Here is a 19933-nt window from a genome sequence, read left to right as displayed (position 1 = left end):
TGATTTCTCTGGAGAAAAGCGTGACAGCTTCAATTATGCAGTCGAGTTAATTTTATCTGCGCAAATTTGTCCGTAAAGCTTAGTTAGAACGCAAATGTGTACTCATTGCAATCCTCTAGGGAGATACGTGTAACGAGCAGCGACGAACAGAACATCAACGCGGGAATACCTCGTTTCTTTGATCCCGTAACAACTTAGGTTTTTAAGCAGCGAAAACTAACACTTCCGTATTTTCCACGAATTGTTAGCCAAAGGATAAAGGGAGAGAAATTTAAACTATGCAATTATTCTGTCGCTCAGATGCGGTTAACGTAAAGTGTCATCGCTTGAAGAAGAATTTATTTGCATTTATTATAGGCCTATGTAAAAACGTGGATGGCAATATATCCGAGGATTACGTACAATCGAGAACAAGTGAACGATAACGATGTAATAAGACAGAATTTAATCTTTTAAAGAAGTTCTTTTTTGCAAAAGATTCAGTTGTAGGAAAGGATTCATATTAAGAAATCATAGCACATATTTTTATTATAGACGTGTTATTATAAAAATTATTTTTCTACAACCATAACAATCAAAATATCAGAGCACTAAAAATGAATTATTCAATTTATCTTCATTGCAACCAAGACATTCTATTGCCTAATGGCTACTCGTTATAACTCTATACCGCTTTAAAAAGACGCTAAGAAGATAAAGGACATCCTCGTCATTAAGATGATTAAGTACATTCACATTTCAGATAACGATAATCAACTTTGGAAAGTTCGAATTATGATTACTCGATGAAGCATCTTACCTATTGTTTACCACTTACACCCTTTACGTTGCAGTCCAGAGAATCATGGTAGATTCTGTAGCCTAACAATTATTTGTCGAAGACAATACTGCGTTAAAAAGCCCCTAAAAAGATAAGATACCATCTACATCAAGATGATTACATTCAAATCACATCAGTCAGCTTTGGAACCCTCAAATTATCATTACTCGATGAACCGTTCTAATCATCGTTTGCTACTTATATCCTTCACGTTAGAGCCCACAAAATCATGATACATTCTGCAGTCTAACAATTATTTGTCAAAGACAAGATTGCGTTAAAAAGACATCATCCACATCAAGGTGACTACATTCAAATCACATCAATCAGCTTTAAAACCCTTAAATTATCAGTCCTCGATGAAGCGTTTTAGTCATCGTTTGCTATTCATACCGTTCATGTTACACTGTACAGAGTCATGTTACGTCGGAATGACGAAACAAACAAAGTAGGAGGAGATTATGGTATGTAGGAGGACGAAGAGAGAGATGGGAGACGGAAAGGAGGAAAAACGTCACCGCTGACGAGGAAGAGGAAACGAAAGATGCAAGGAGGAAAAGAAAGAATCCTGCAGTCTCTCCTCTCGCTCTCGCCACCCCTTCTTGAGGGTGGCTCTCAGAGACGTTAACTACCGTGCTATTTGAAGACATCGTTGTCGACCGACGGGACACGCCGCTCGATATATCGATCCTCGAAAATTGTGCCGCGAATAGAATACTACGTGTTCACGCGGCGCTCGTGCATCCTGAAGTGGCCGCTCTTTGAGAGGGTATACAGGGTGTTCCAGGCGTAACTTGGGACACTTTAAGGAGTAGTAAGAGCGTATAAATGAAACTAAGTGTCCAATGTTCGATTTATTCGTCTTGTTTCGATCTATGCTTCCATTTTGCGATAATAGCGCTACTACCTTTTCTACCGTATTATGGTAATTAGAGCTATCTAGAAATGGTCGAACGCAGCGTTTAGTCCCGGCGATTAGATAAACTATTGAATTGATGCACATTACATAAAATTCTCATCCTATGTAGAAGAATTTGTACAATATTTTTAAATAAAATTTAATAAAAATGTTTTTTTACTATACAGCCATTCTGTTTTGAAAATCTCTATTATTTTCTTGAAATTATAATTATTTCAATAGCAATTAATTGCAACGTATAGTTCGTAAATGAAAATTTCAATTCTGGCGATGTATGTAAGGTGAAACAGAGTACACGAGATTTGTTTCGAAAAGTACGCCTTTCATTGATTGTATTTTTGTTTTCTGCATTTTAATTAGATAGTTATCATTATGCTTAATAACTCTTTTCATTAAAGGGATGACATGGATAAATATCATTAATACAGAAGCGGTCGAGGATAACTGAAATGAAACTTCTTTATCACGTGACACGTGAGAAAAAAACCGCGCACCACTCTCATTAGTACCGTCGCGATTAATAACATTATCACACTCGAAAATCTTGATATTTTACGTAGAACCCCGGAGTGTAGCACGTTTGTGAAAATTTCGTCGGAGGTTGCTATGTAGATTTGATATTCAGCCAACTTCTACAGTCCGTGCTCTTCTGTCTAAAAAGGGAGCAGCGCAATTTTTATTTTCGAAATTCACTAAAACAAAGTTTTTATCCCAGAAACGATACGCTAAAAACTGAGTCTTTCTACACTGATTGGCGCATTTCGAGTTTGTTAATCCATCAACGTGTAAACACAGTAAAAAATAATTAAAAAATATATTTGATACTTGTGTGATAAAATGAATGCACTAGAAAAGTCACATACATCTTATGGTGTACGGAATAAATTATATAAAATATATGTACAATTTCACGAATACATTTCATTAGAAATTTTAATGCTCATTCTTTTATTAGTTTGAGACTTGTTACAGATTGTTTTAATCGTTCTCTTTATTGATCGTCCTGAATTTTTTATTCCATTTTAATCAGCATTGCAAAGTTTTAAAAGAAATAATGCCACTAATTCAAAGCTAGTCTACATATTGTAATGTTCTAATAATTTTTATCACTCTTTTTTTAGGAATCCTTGAAAAACATTTTGAATGCGCCTCGGCTAAGATGCGCCAAGCTAATCGAGTAATGCGCTCTCAGGGTGAATGTATTTACCTTTACCTTGACCTCGTGGCATTACCTTGAGAATGATAAGAACGAATTCCTTTTTCCTTCACTGATTCTAAGTCGTAGTATCGACCAGTCTCTTTGAAAAGCACGTTTCCACAATGCCCTTCTAATTGTCGAGTGCTTGATACGGTATGGCAACACAGTGACGCAAACGTTATTTACGCGAGGATTCCATCGGAGGAAAAACCATCGAAATTATAATTGTGGAAACATTTACATTTTCAGTCAGCGTATTAATTTTAAAGTAATATTTCATTGAAACTTACTCGATATTGTACAGAAAAGAGTTTCGTATCGGCTAGAAGAAGACATCAGTGACATATGGAAGCTTTTATCAATTCTACTTAATGTAATTCCCATTTTTTTTTTATTAAATACTTAACGAGGAACTTGAAACACTGATCTTGGAATTACTTTTCATTCCAGAATGATAATTTAGACATATAATATTAAATATTCTGTTGTCATAGCGTCACATGAACAGCTTTTTGAAACTCTAATCAAATTAACAAAATAACATTCTCTATATAGAGTCTTTGTGTAAATCATTAAAACTTAGGATGAGAGAACTGATCTGTTTTATGATGACTATTGATAGTCCAAATAGAAGTAGCCATTTCTTCAATAACCTCGCCAACAATCTCCTTCCTTCGTAAACTCAAGTTCAGTTTTCTGACTCGCTTTACACGATTTGTCATTTAACTTACAGACCCTATTTCCAGAAACATCCCCAAACGTTATGCTCTTAGAAAACTGATAAGACTAGCTAGGAAACAGTCCATTTGACGGTAGAGCCGTGATTCGAGACAATTACCCACAACAGACGAAAGGTAAAACTGAAATCATTTATCGGATGACCTGATACATTTCCATACATCTGATGACGTCATTTTTCGTAGTACTGACGTCGATACTGCGGCTGGCTGCCGGTAGAAAGGAAAGAGCCCAGAAATGGATTGCTGAAGGAGCGGTTCGAGTGGTTCACAGCATTCTGCTATTCCCAGTGGTGTTACAGGCCCAATGACCTGATTGTCGAGGTAAAAAGAAGCTGCTCTCGATGGTTCGTTACCACGAGCCCCCGACACGAGGATGATGTCTGCAGTATTTTCAGAAGTGAATAGTGTTCCGCCCATCCGCGGCTTCTTTCGATATTATTCAGTTTTCTGTTCGGTCGGGGTCGACTCATTGTCGATTTCCACTGACAACTCCCAAGTTGAACACTTTTATCGCGGCAATCAGTCGTTCCATGCTGAAGACTCGAATGTCCTTTGGACTCAGCTTTAAAAAGGAACTCAGTTGTTACCATTGAACGGCATAAAATCTCACGTAGCATTATGAACGAATAACTATATATTTCTATTTTATTTCCCTTTTTCCTTATTTCTTTGTCTTTCTACGGATATTAATTTTCTTTGTTTTTGAAAGTGCTATTCACCAGTTATTCTTTTAAACAGTAACACAACACTTACTTTTGTAGGTAAATTATATTGTGCACTAAAGATTCATATTGTACGTTAAAGATCAGGATTGGTGTTATAATCCTGACGGTATTTTGTTTACTTTCCTTTGTTCGATAAGCAAGTATTGAAAACAGCAGTTTCTTTAATCCTGATTTTCAGCAAGAACATTCTGCTGTGTATTGTCAGTGTTTTTTTTTTAGTACTAGGTTAAGGTTCCCCGGTAACAAAAAGAGATTATCGGGGTAAGATCATCGTATTATCGAATTTAAAGATCTATATTTGACACGGTACAGGGAAGGGCGCGGGGGGAACGTTTAAAAAATCGAACTCGTCTCAAGTGGCCGAAGTGTTGTCAGCTTCTCTTCGATCGCCAGCAACGAAGCATTTACGTCAAAGATTCTATGACGTCACTCGACGATCGGGAATCTCGATTTAATGTTAAACATCGGAGACCCCTTTATTTTGAAAAAAATATTATTTCGAAATTTCGGGACGTTCATGTAAAAAAATAATCAAGAAACGCTGACAATCTTTCTCCTTATAGGCTTAATTCACTGAAATTTCTTTATTAATAGAATCAATACAACTAAATCAAATTTATGATTAGTTTAGACGTTTGAATTAATTTATTTTGGAATTAACTATATTACAGGCACTTCACGATGTTTAAAATATATTTATTTAGTTTAATCATTAAGAAATACTGTTGGTCAAATGCAGAGGACTAAAAGTAAACATGTCAATTTAAAATGGTAAGCTTAGAAATAAAAAATACAAAGTTCAACACAAAGTGTACAGGTTCTATTAAAGTTAACATATAACAAGGAATTAACAATTCTCACGTTTAACTTGTATATATGCAATTTCTCGGTTGAAACGTCATCGAAATTAATGAACGGGCAAGTTTCGGCAAGAACATATTTACGGAACATACAGAGGGGGACAAGCCGGCTGGAATTAATCCGGCCACGATATTAACCGTCGACTAAGAAGCCGCAAAAGTACTTCATCTATTAATTACATCGCTGTCAGTATTCAAGAGGCACATAATTAAAAGAAAGAATTGGCACGAACGTCAAAGCAGAATGAATTGCATAAGAGATCAATACATCGAGCTAGCAACACGATGCTTCACCCTTTAAGTACCAGATGTCTATTTATAAGACAAAACACATTTTTACTTCGAGTAGATGGTAGATACCACCCTATTCCAATTACAAGTCACGTTATAATTAGAAACGTGTTACACGTAGGCACATAACGTAAGATTTTGTTAGCTGCTTTTGGAGTGAACACCCTTCCATTAATAATTAACAAAAGTATTAGGGAAATATTAACGGCACTGCAGGGAAAAATATGTCCAAGCAAAAGTATAGAGAATTTTAATAATTATTTATAACATTTTAATTCTTAATCATGAAGAGACAACTAACAGATTCAAAAGAAATATCAGGAAGTTCTATCTTAATTGTTAGATACTCCCTTTGAAATTTCTACACGCTTTTTCTAACGTAATAACACGTGTCAAAGATTAAAACCGTAAACAATCATACCTAACATGTCAGTATATAACACTCACGGTGTCCCGAAAATATGGCACCAAAGAAATACTCAATAATATCAATCGTTCTACAGAAGATCACTAATCTTTAACTAGGAACCAGCAAACTTCGAGCTCTCTTACGAAATCACTAAAAACCAATGAAACGAATTAACACTAAAAAAGAAGAAAATCACATGTCCCTCATTATTTGCATAATTACATTATTCATTTCTAGCTTTCGATTCAGATACCAAAGCTAAAAGTCGTCATTATGGTAGCACACGTCCTCAAAATGTTACCACAAGAAAACCTACCCCCTTGCGCTACGTTGATGAGTGGGGGGGGGGGGGGGGGGTCATAGCCAAACGAAATTAGGAAAAACGTCTAGATCCTGTGGATGAAGCTAAGCTAGCTGGCTAGCTGGGTATGCACGATGACACACGTCGCGGTGGTGTGTTTTGCGAACGTCAGCTGAGATACTCTTGGCCGAGGCACGTCGAGAAGTACGGCCCGGCGTGGAGGGACACGGCTTCGGCTTCAGCTTGCCGTGGAGAAGCGTTTCGAGGTAGCTGGAGACGATGCACGATAAGCACGCCCGTTCTTCTTTCTTCTGACCTCACGCCGTTTTCATCCCCCGTTGCAGCCCGGCCGAGCCAAAAGCCGTCCCTTCCCACATAGGCCGCGTGCCTATTATTTTCGACCGATTGCCAATTGTCGTGCAACTGCCGACGTAGGTGCCACCCGCCCGGATGGATTTCGACCCGTCGAAACTGGGAAACAAGGCTCGCGAGATCCTCTGTCATTCGATCCTAGGATTTCCAACCCCCTTTTCTCCTGTTTTTTGCTGTCCCTCCTACTGGTATTGCTCCGTGTATATTGTACGCGGTGGACTCGATGGAGGATTGGGTTGATATAATTGCAAGGTAAGGTACAGAACTTAACCCCTTGTCCTGTAATATCGTGTTTAATTCGTAATGAGAATTTTAAACCGAATTCGACAAATTTAAAGGTCATTTATTCATTTTGAATATGAATTAAATATCACTTTCCTATTATCAATCTTTAACCTTTCGAGTAAACGCACACGTAGATTAAGTGTCGGATTATTTTCTTGTTCTAACAAATTGTTAACGACCAAGTACTTTTATCAAGCATAATTGCAAAAGAAATCATAGGAAAAGTGGTTAATCTACGTTTTCGATCACTGTAACATATAGATAGATAGTACTCTTTAAAACTGATTAGTTTCCAGATTGAACGAGTGTCGGTACTAATTCGAATTGTACTTTCGTTGATGATTCTCGGTGTGCTTTTAGATTTCGTTTATGTAACACCTTTGTATGCATTTTTTTATTTGTAGTTTCGTATTGGTTACTGTAGTTTGAAAAATCTTGATGCGTTTGTGTATAATTAAAGGAGTTGATGGTAATGCAAATTTTATTTGAATAATAAGGCGTATCACTTTGAATTTATTGTAATTGTATGAAGATTTTTGTAATGATTTAATAACGGCGTAACACACTTCGAATATCAAACGATAAGAAAAGAGAAATAAGAAGATTTTGGAAAACATGAATCGATGCAAGATCGAATGGACAGTCTGTACTTACCGATGACGCGCGAGATCCCTTCGTTACCTCCAGATTTCGCGATCGATAACGTCCTCGTCCCAGAAATCCAGGCATGAGGAGAATGCACCCTCCGTTCATCCCCCGGAAAATGGCATACTCGGCTACTTGAATTAATTATTTCGTTGCGTCAAACATTTGACATTTTTTTTAGCAACTACAACCCAACCTGTTCATGTCTGCGAAATCAATTTTTAATCCATGTATGTGTAATTATCTTTCTCCTAGGAAAGAATTCGTTAATGCGATATGTAAAACAATTTTTACAATATTTGAGACTAACACATATATTATTATACCACAATATATTACCCTTTTTGTGTCATGTAAAATAAAAAAGCTAAAATCATTCATTTTTCAAGATTAGGAGGGTCTTTAAAAGAAAAAAAGTATTCGTCCAATGAGAAAATTATAAAGCAAGTAGTTGTAACTAGTAATTGAATAATTTTATTTAAATGAACTTTGCACGACATTTAATTCCATATTTAATGTGTAAAGAAAAATATAAATAAATAAAAATTATATCTACTCCGTTATTTACTAATTACTTTGAATAAAAGTTTGACTAATTTACGATGTGCTGGAAAGAAGAAAATAAAACATTGTTGCTATTTGAATGGCAATATTCAGAACCAAATAGAACAATATTTGAAAGTGCTAAAAAAATACAAATAAAAATAATATAATTGTTACTGACTGTAAATTGACTTCTTGAATTGTATGAATAAATCTGTAGAACATTTATATTAACGCACAGCGGAGCAAACTATTCTTAAATATTCTAAAGCTGTGATTTTTTCCCAAATCAAAACTAAAACTATACTATTTCATTACGTAAATACTACACCCTTCACGTTTCTCATATCTAACGAAAATATACTCGATGTTAATGTATTAAAAAGTAATTATTAACGTGCATATAAATAGGTATACATATAAAAGTTAATTATTGACGTTGACAAAATTGAAAACATTTTACGTATTTAACTCGACGCGAATCACTATCGCTGCCGTCAGCTTTTTGCGTTTATCCACACATTCTCTGCAAAACTGTTCTCAGCTCGCGTTAATTAACCAATTACACGGCTAAATCCCAGACGCGAGTTTGAAAGAAAGGAACATCGTTGACATTATATAGTAAATACTTTAATCTGTATCTAAAATAAAGTTCGCATCTGAAATTGAACGAGCACTCATACGAAAAACCAAAAAATAACAGGAAACGAACAAGCATACGGTCACCCTGTTCATCCATGAAATCTTATAAAACAATTGTCTTGTATCTTTTGTTGCTCGCGTGCGGTACAATCAGTTCACTGAATGAAGCAGTCACAAATTTGGTGCTCCCAAGATTTCAAAGAGAATATAAATTTATTTAACCGTAGATCACTAATCTTTCGTCAAAATAAAAATCACATCTGTTATTCACACGATTTAATTTGTAATATTCTTATGTAGTCCAATTTATTTGTGAGTTCTTGGGTCATTAATTTGGAAAAGAAGTCGAAATGTTTATATTTCCTGTGGAATTTCGATGTGATATTAATTAAAAAATATTATTGAAAGAAAGTTTAGTGATTCAGAGTTAAATACGATCGTAAGTAAAGACGCTTACAATTAGAATAGTATGCTTGTAAATGATAAATAATTCCGGTACAAACAGTCTCGCGTTTAATTAAGCTGCTACCGTTCGTCTCGAAACAAAACGTCGAAGCTTTCACTCGAACTTTGTTCCTCCATCGCTTCTTTTCGGTATTGTAGCGTGCGATTTCGGTTTGCAATCTTCAAGCCTGACCTCTACAAACATCGAGCGTGATTGTGTCTTTCGCACTTCAGTATTACAAAACATGAACCGTCCATTTGTCAAATTCATTTACTCTACTTTTGGAATGTTCACGAATTTTAACATTGAAACACTTAATTTGTATTTTATTTGCAAAAATTCGTGAAATTTTTCTGACTTTCTTCTTGTGAAATGAATCAATTTGACAAATGAATCCTTCCAGACCTGACATTCGTGCTTCAACACGATCCAGAACATTATTTTAAAACAAAGATTTTCAAAGATTATCGATTTAGAATGGTGTAGGCCCGCAATAAAGTTCTACTTCTCATTGTGTAATTAATTAATCATTTAGAGATTCAAGAAAAACATTGCCAAATGATATTTCGATCGTTTTCATTGATTGTTTAACTTACAGTAGAAAAAGGTGGCATGACCATTATTTTTTTAATAGAACATCTTTGATGATGTTTAAACTCTCATTATTCGAATAATTTACTATATGAATGATTCACTGTCCAAAATTTATATAGAAGTAAATGTAATGCGATGTGATTAGTAGTGCCAGATATTTATTATGAAACATATTAAAAATATGAATGATTGATCCGAAAAATCGTCGAAGAAGATCGAACATTTCATCTTGAAGGGGAATTCAGGTCTGGAAGAAATAATAAACGATGAATTACAGATACAAATGGTGCTAATAAACGTTCATAGTACAAAAAATTGCGTGTACTGTCTTCCAGCGAACATTTCCAATTACATAAACTGGAAACTTAACTATGCAGGGTCAGCCACGAGAAACAGAACAGGAAAATTTTCTTATTTCGTGCGATGAATTTGATTAACATAATTTCTAGTAATTCGTCAAACATCCAGTAACAAATTACAATTTTGAGGGAATGCATAGCAAACTATAATTATTTATTTTTATTTCTATTCATAGTGTTAGTAATTATTCCTGATAAGTATTATTATTCAGATTCTCTCACGAAAGAACTAAGAAGTGAAATGAAATCTGTTACTAGACGTTTTAATCATCGTCACAATTCAAACGCATCATTTTTAGCATTTAATTCAATACAAATAAAATGCATCGATATCGTAATTGTTTTTCCTCAGCTTAAAATTTCTATGTTAAGGTCACTTCACACTCATATCATACTACACGATCAGATTCGTGTATTTATTTTTCGCACGAAAAGTAAAACTAATGTTACGTAAGAGGGGAAAAAAATATCCACGATCTTAGCAATCCAGAAAAATGATCTTAGAAAAACTTTGTCGTTTGTGCATTGTTTTGTACGTTTATACGCAAATAAAGTATCGATTCGAACTTTTGATACTTAGGTATCATGCGTCTGTGACTCACCCTGTTCAAGCGGAAATAGTATTGTTTGCAAATGCAGTTACCATTTTCTTGATTCTCGTCACTTTTATTGACCATTCTAATTTTTAATCAGAATTGAAAAATCGACCTTCGTTCCATCAAAATAATATTTAAAATTTTGATTCTCGTCGTTGTCCTGTAGTTCATACGCGGTATAGTATTCTAAAAAACGCGAGCATTTTATGTTAACACTGCAAAAAGCAACCTTTATTATAGTAAAAACATTGAATTGAAAATAACTTTTCATATCAACGTATAAATTTTGAATTAAATCTTTTTATACCATCATGATACAATTGGAAAGTATATCTTCGTATCGAAATCTTTGAAATAAAATAAAAATGAAAATGAAAATATTTAAGGAAGTACATATATTCAATAATTAGTTTCTTATTCAGAAGTATTAACAACTTTATTATTTTATTTAAAGAGGAAATATTCTTAGATAAATTAATTAAAAATTAAAAAGCATAAAGTAATATGTAAAATGATAGAACTTGTTACAGTTGCAGTGAAACTATAATTCTCTCATTCTCTCCTTAGAAAATTATCTCCCATAATTGTGCTCATGAATTTCAATTTTCGAGTAAGAACATTTTATAAAGTTTTCTTTGTCTTTATGTAAAAATGAAAATATAACAATTCTTGGCACTTCTTATTATTAAGGTTAAATATAATGAAAAAGAATTGAAACCAAAACGTATTCACTCCGTTCACGTTATTTTCTAGCTGCAACGCAATCAGTCGCTCATATACAGACATAGAGTCGTCATTGATAAATCCAGTACCCCATGTAATTATATCATAAAACGTAAATTTGTATTACAGTCAAAGAGTGATCACCATCTTGACAATTTACCCTTTGTACTTGTAATTATAAAAAAAATCCTTTATTCATTACGCAACGCGGACAATGATGAATTTTATGATATAACTATAATAACTACAAATATAATTTTCCGTACAGTCAAATGAAAAATAACTGAGATTCTTCTGATCACATTCTTTCTTCATTCTTCCGATCCCATAATGCTTCACGCGAACATTTAAATGTTATACTCACAATTTTGAAACATCACCTATTTACAATAATAATATAAAAATAATAGTATTCATAACGATTAAAATTACAATATTATTTATTTATAATAATTAAAATTAAAAGCAATTATTATTCGACGTGTATTAATCACATACCTTGAATTTCTAATTGAAAGTAACTCAATCGTTTAAAAATACCATAAAATCGTTTTTTAAAATGTATTTCCACAGATGAAGGGTTGCTCGAAAAAAATTACAAGTGCAAGGGTTCGATGTCCGCATGATCAGCCACGAAAACTCCTCGAAATGAAACTCATTTCGAAAACGTTGTAACATTCCCAAGCTTTCTACAAATCCTACGATTCTACGTGAACCTTGAATTTTATTGTTGCTCGACGTTTATGCGTGACCCGATTAATTACACGTTCCACAATACAATAAAGTAATCACCAGAAGAATGATCATGACAGTGTGATTCTGCTAAAGTGTGCATCGCGCATCGGAGCCTGCGAACTCGCATTTCCTTTCTCTTTTTTTGTCTTTTCTTCGTTTTTAATCCCTATAAAAATGAATCCTTAACGGTGATGTTAGAAAGTAAAAGGTAGAAAAATATATGCATACACCGCTTTACCGTTTCTCTGATCTTGTTGCCGCGTGGAGATCCTTCAAAAAGCATTTCTTGTCGCTCGACGCCCGGCCACCCGGACTACACACATACGTAAAGTTCATCGAAACCGTGGTAAAAGGGAGGATGCAAATTTAAAATCTCTACAAACGTCTCTCTATAATCGACGTGTTTCTCATTTATAGTTTGTCGAACCTCCAGCTCGTTTTATTATTCTCCACAGACTCCACTGGCTTTGAGTTACAATTGACACCTGGTTATTCGATCACGGTGAACCATTTTTACTTTTTAATCAATATTAACCCGTTTATAATTTCTTCCAAAGTTTCTTTCAAAATCATTCGTATTCATCATTACTTCCTTTATTAAACTAAGATGCGTTATTATATCGTTAAATAGTTTCCAGCAGAAAAAGATATAAATATAAAATATTCCAGTCACTCTTTTTTATTGTTGGTCTTGTAATTGGAGGTATGCAAAACTTTCGACTTAAACTTTTCTAAATGTTAAGAGTTTCTCAATATTATATATACCTAGTTCTCGAGTAAAGCATCGAACGATTCACGATTTCCTGGCCAATCGAACCGGATAACTTGGTGTTCATCGTAACACAAGAAAGCTCAGATTCCTCCCAACATTCAGCACCACAATTCTTCCACGATTCTCAGGTAATAATGTCTACGCAGCTACAGTACATTCGAATAAAAAAGTTCTTTCATCGATCGAGCCCTTCGAGTACTGATTCCCGCGTTTCCATTCACTCGAAATCTTCGTCATTCAAAATCTCCACGAAACTCGTGTCTGATCCTCTCAGATAACTAATACATCAAACGAAATGAATAGCGCAAGAAAAATCCATCGAAAGCAGTGTCTTCAAGCGGTATCAATACTCGAAAAGCGCGTGCTAAACTCGTATTATTTCGTCCTACTTTGTTGCTTCGAGTCCGGAAGACGCAAATCGCGAGCACATCTGAGATTTTCGTCTACTGTGGAAATTAAATCCAGTCTTCAGCTAGTTGTGCAACGTTCCTCCCGTAACGTCGCGTAAGGTACTCAAAACGCTTAAGATTCGAGAGTAGAGATTATTTTGTTTTTGTCCTCAACGCAGACGTTACGAAATGAGGATAGAAACGAGACGTTAAGGAGGTCAAGCGTGACGTTACGGAGGGAACACTGTATTACGTTCTAGTGACGCCACAGGCCACCCCATTCTCTCGGAAAGCGACTCCAACACTCGTTTAAACAGATTTTTCGTCCTCGGACAAATATATGACAACGTTCTACTTTATTTCGTTATTTTCTTTTTATAAAACGTCTTCCTTTCTCAGCGTCCATACAGGAAATTGGTCGTCGAACGATACGAGAGGCAGTCATTCGATGGATCATCTATAGTATAGTATAGATAGTATAGAATCTATACCATTATTAGAAAACGTTCAGTTAGAAATCGGAACATATGATATCGAATAGCGTTAAAAGTATAACATAGTTCAATAAAAAGAAACGTGTGGAATATAATTCATCGCGAAATTACTCGAAATTGAAGAGCTCAAAAAAAATTGAAATGAACTAAATATCGAATTGTATTCGAAGATATCAAAATGTAAATGTACATTCGTGATCATCAAAAGTACATTAACAAAATTGAGAGAATATCTGCGAAAGTATGCAAATATGCGAAATTACGTTTCGTAAATAATTGATATAGTGTAATATACACATAAATGTTCATATTGTTAATATTAATATTATTAATAGAGTTATCTACGTCTTTTGATGATATTTCTGTCAGCCATTTTAATCAAATTTCGCCAATATAGTGCTGGCAAATCGTATATTCTGTGAACCTAAACATTTACATAAAAACTTAGTACATTCCCGCAGTAACCGATTTTAATAAAACCATTACACGTTGAAGAAAGTACACATCTTGAACAACCTTTTCCTTTGAAAAAAATGTCGCTGACATTTAATTTTCGAGATAATCGTGAAAAACTTTTGCTACCACTCCACTGAATTCTTAATACATGAGCGCGTCCGTGAGACGAACACAAGCATAGCCGCGCGGCCGCTGCGGCTTACATCAATGAGCTTACATTGTCTCAGATTATGTATGCATTCCTTGACGAAAGTTAAAACAGTTCTAGTCAATGGCGATAATTTCATACCTTTCCTCGTACATATAGAAATGAGTTGCACTTAGTTACAGATATCGGTATAGGTAGGGCTAGTTTTCTTTTGAGAGGACTGGTGGCATATACTGTCGCTCTTTCATCCATGCTTTTATTTTACAATTGCCAAAATTCTTCTGATTTAAAGCCGGCGATTTTTTAATGTGATATTGTATCGCATTACTATTGTCATTAATGTTACGTTTAACTATTATTATTCTTAATATTATGTTTAATTATTATTAGTATTATGTTTAATAATAATTATTATTATATTTATGTATCTATTACTTTTCTATAGAAATTAAAGCTTGTACTTCAGTTTTACTGTTTTAATAACTATACCTATTTTACAGCTGTTACTAACACTTTTACTCCGATAAAACATATTTAATTTTAAATTAGCAGAAATACCTAAAATTTCGAATCCTTCCAGCATTTATAAAAAATCGAGGGATTCATATCGGAATAGTGTTGGCAATTGTAAAATAAAAGTTCAGGTGATGAAGCGACCGTACTCTCACCTCCCTCGATACCCTAACCCAAAAAAAATTAGCCTCATCTATACTGATATCTATTATTTAAGTGAAACTCATTTTTATATGTACGAGGGAAAGTATGAAATTATCGCGATCGAGTCAAAACGTTTGTAACGACCGCGCGGCTATGTTTGTGTTCGTCTCATGGACGCATTCACGTATAAAGAATTCAATGTAGTGGTAGCAAAAGTTTCTCGCAATTATCTCGAAAATTAAATGTCAGTGACTTCTTTTTTCAAAGGAAACAGTTGTTCAAAATGTATACTTCTTTACTGTGGGGATGTACTAAGGTTTTACTAATATTTCAAATTATCTACGACGATTTTATCGTCTGTTCGTTAAAGCTTTTTACTTGCAAGACTTGAAATATGTTATACGTGTGTAAAAGTCAAGTACAAGTGAGACAGTCAGTGGAAAACATATAAATATGATCGTGTGCGGTGAAAGCGTACGAAACTTTGAACTTAGTGATGGGCAAAATTATTCGAATAAATAATTGCTATTACAATATAGCGTATAAATATTCAATTTGCAACATCGTTAACGTTGATTAAACAAATGAATTAGTCGTTCATGTTAGAACAATATTTTATTCTGTAATTTAGATTCGGATACTCGCTCAAAAAATGACGAACAGAGGATCCTTGAATTTTTATTCGTTATTCGAAACCATAATTGCCTAGTGAACAAGATATGCTTTCTCCTGGTTAAATATGTGATTCTAAACTTGTAAGCAATTTGTACCCATTTATTAGTTGCTTTACTAGTATTTTACGAGTTCGTCATATGTTATCCACCAAGCGTCTTGTCGGCGGAATAAATACACAAACGTTGCAGAATATTATAAAATGCCAAACTAAAAATGCTTCTGGAACATTAATAAACATTTAAAAAATTGCTCACACTTCTAATTTTTCTTTTGTTCATTTATCTGAAATTATTGAACGTACACCAGTAGTTGCGGAAGATATTAATTTCATCACAGTCGAATTTTAAAAAATTGATTAAAAATTCAAAAACTGTATTATTTTCACTGGAATATTGTCAAGCTTTAAGAAAGGCATGCCAATACGTACTAACACTAGATTTACGAAACTTATCAACTAAAAGAAAATGATACATTTTCCTTTTTTAAAAAATATACAACAAATTATACAATCCATATCTGTAAATCTAATGTTAATGCTATATTATATTCAAGGGATTTATAATCTAAATATTAATACTCTTACATAACTTTAAAAATTCGTCATTTATTGCATGGTGTAAAACTAAGTCTTTCAATTTCTATTATTATAAGTAAATCAACAACGATTTAGAAGAAAACACAGATGATTAGGTACTCACAACTACACCATCGTTACCAAAAATATGTTGCTTATATTTTTTTTACTATTGCCTGCTTCGTACAACAATGAAAAATAATTTGTATGAAATGCTTTGCCATCGATTCAGTTTTGTTTCTCACTATTACCACTCAAACTAAGCACCTCCAACGGACAAGCAACATGATTAAAAAACAAAATAAATATAATGAATTAAACTTTTTAGCCTTGCAAATGGTGGGTACTTTCAACATAAAAAAATGCATATGATATTTGAATAGAAAAAGTATTGCTTGTCAGAGCATTCGAGAGAGACTCAAAGAAATCAGTATCTTTATTCCGCCGAGTACATCTACCAATTCTGCCCATTTCCATTTCCAAGTTGGCGATCCGTTAAACTTGGCAAACGTATTGCTCATTACACAAGACTCAACGTTCGTAAACTTCGTTTGCAAAAAGAAAATTAGAAAAGAATTTAAAATGTGTTATGACTGCAACTCGTACGGTGTCACTAAACCGAATATCAAAATATAACAATCACGACAAGCCGGTATAAATCGCCTTCAATCCTCGCAGATATAAAGAGACTACGAAAGATTGTGAACGAAGAAATGCATCGATCGAATGATCAAAGAACGTATCAAGCTTCGTAATAAGCAGCAAGTCTTGCGTATCGTAATATATAACAAATCGAATCGCGGGCTTACGCTTAAAAGAGTATAAAATGCAATTGTTTCCTCGTGTCTTCTTGTTTCTTCTTTTTTTCCCCCCTTTTTCGTTACCATGGAAGTATAGATCACTCTTTTCTTTTTTCTCCCACGTTCATCACGGTAGTTACCAAAATACTACGTAGATACGAAGATTACGATTAAAAACGATCGGTTATCATGCGTAATTATGCCTTACGATATAAAACCTCTTCTTTTTCCGAAGGAAAGAAAAATATTCAGCAATCTTATCATCTCACGTGTAAATAGGTAGATACTTTAGCACGGCGTTTACCATTTGAGACAGAATAGAAAGAGAAACAGAAAAAGGGTGAAGGGATAAGGGGGGAGGAGGAGAGAGAAGAGAGAGAGAAGAGAGAAAGAGAGAGAAAGAGAGTTCAATGCCACTGACTTTTGTACGATCCCAAGTGTCGCAACGTGACGCGACGCCGAAGCATTTATCGCTGAAACGAAGAAACTGACAAACGATTGTTTGACAACAATCGGTTTCTGTTCTTGAATTTTCTTTGACAGAGACTGAATATCGAAAAGAAAACATTTCGATAAGAATTAAAACAGAATTTTTTACCATTAAACCTTCAGTTTTCTTAAACGTAAATTTCCTAAGGATCGCATAGTCTAATTAAAAATATTTTATTATTCTTAAGTAAATTTTCAAAACTTTCCCTTATCGCGTCAAACAAAATGATTTACATTACACATAATAAATTGCGGATGTTCTACAAATTCACGCTCTTACACACTTATTTCATAAAATAAAAATTAAGTAGAAACTATTCTCTTGCAGTAAGAGCATTATTAAAATGAAATAAAGCTTGGTTACTTATAGCTTGTAGAAACTTTTTATTTGATTACAGTCTAACGAATATTCACTCGAACTCTTATCTCAATTTTTAATAAGTGGAATATAAATGTTATAGAAAGTAATTAAACAAAGTTGATTCGATACGAATTCCTCTTTCTACGAACTGGTACATATAAAAACGTGAATTTGCGTGAGAAATCACAGAATCACTTTAATTCTCATGGAAAATTCAATTTCAATCGCTCGAATTTATTCAACGTTGTAATATTATCAATTGTTCAAAAAGCTATATCACCGAATTTAGTAATCGAAGATGGGGTGAACTTGTAGATTAACTACCCCCTCACCGATTCTAATGGTTTCTAAATATGTTTATAGAAATCAATATTTTCAACAACTGTTTCCTTCTACAAAAATGTCGGACTCTTTTAGTTTCCAAGATATTCATAAAAAAAGTAGTTGGCTTCAGGCTGGAAGGTTTGGCAATTATGAAAAACTGACCTCATCAATGTTAATCTCTGCTATGTATAAAAAACTCGATTCAATATATACCAAAACACGACATCAATAATTGAAAGCAAACAATTTGAGCGTGATTCCGAACTATCACGATCTAACAGAAACATAAACACGAGCAATGATTTTATAAGCTAGCAACAATATATTGTTTCTAAAACATACAAACGGATTAAAATAGAAAACTTTCAATACAAAATACAAAACCAAACACAAAAATCTTAGGAACCAAAAGAGTCTCCCATTTTCATCGAAGAAAAAAGTTGTTCAAAATACCGATTTCCACAACACCTTTAAAAATCATCAAACCATTGAGGTAGTAGTTAACTAGCTTTCCCCAAAGCTATCGAGAATTCAATTTCAACCGTTAGAATCATTACCCGGCACTGTAACAATTATTCAAGAACCTTAATCACTCGATTCACTGATCGAAGAAGATAATCGAAGAAGGTAAATGATTACATGAAAAGTTTCGTCTTTTCGAAGTAAATGCCTCGGTGCGCCAGCGTTCTTTCGACAGTTCCGAATGCCTAAGATCAAAAACAGCGACACGCTTGTTCTTCCTAGGAGTGGGGCTCGGGAAATGGCACAGGGATTCCCCGCGAGTCCTTCGCTGGTTGAGCATAGTCGAGTCGGAATTCCGTACAGCGGCGCAGAGGCTCGGCGGTCTTGGTTTACCTGAGGCAGCGAAGCCATTTTGGTAGCAGGGCTGCACACCTCAAGTATTCTCAAATGGAGCCGCTACTATCGCCAGGAAAGACCATCATGTTTTCAGCACCATAAGAAGGCGTCGGTGAGCTCCTTGCGTCTAGAGAGGCTCTGCTCGCTGAGCTGAAGCTACTGGAGCTTAAATCCTCGTAACTGGCTACCGATTGGCTGCCACCTGCAACAGATCAAACATTTTCGTTTTTTACGTATCGTGACTAAATCGGATCGCGAGTTGAAAGTATTTATTTAGGCACCTAACAACATGGTCGTTAAGTAATTCCGTCGGCAAAGTTCGGCGTCAATTAACTTTTTCTGAAAATGATCAACAAGAATCAATTATTACCGCAGCACGATGAATGATTTATGCTTTGTTGGTCGGTAGGTTGCGGTTAACAGGCGTGAAAGATGTTATTTCTTCTTTTTATGAACCTGGTGGATCAGAAGAAATATAGAAAAATTTCATTGAGCTCTGTTCGATGTAATGGTGAGAAATGATATTAAAACGTATCTCGCGTACATGTTTGATTATACATTTTCAAATGATTCATTATTTATTCTTCAGTTATTATTATAATAGTTTAAGTTACGATGAAAATATTCATAGTGTTACTTCTAGTTTGTGACGTGTACCACATCTATTTTCTATGATGAAGTTTTCGTAAAAAGAAATAAAATTTCGTTTTTGTAAATAGATACTTTTTAGCGGA

At 34.3% G+C, this 19933-nt stretch overlaps 1 long non-coding RNA gene across 1 annotated transcript in view; it reads right to left on the bottom strand.

The window, feature by feature from the left end:
* Positions 1-8716: 8716 nt before the first annotated feature.
* LOC143174467 (uncharacterized) overlaps positions 8717-19933 on the bottom strand; it is a 12540-nt gene continuing 1323 nt past the window's right edge. Inside the window, exons 2-3 of the long non-coding RNA XR_012998435.1 lie at positions 19481-19538; positions 8717-19401 (exon numbers count right to left, since the gene is read on the bottom strand). This is a non-coding gene — a long non-coding RNA (uncharacterized LOC143174467). The remainder of the gene's footprint in view (positions 19402-19480; positions 19539-19933) is intronic.

The sequence above is a fragment of the Nomia melanderi genome, chromosome 4 (assembly GCF_051020985.1).
Source record: "Nomia melanderi isolate GNS246 chromosome 4, iyNomMela1, whole genome shotgun sequence".
Classification (NCBI taxonomy): domain Eukaryota; kingdom Metazoa; phylum Arthropoda; class Insecta; order Hymenoptera; family Halictidae; genus Nomia; species Nomia melanderi.
This window is presented reverse-complemented; position numbering and strand designations above follow the sequence as displayed.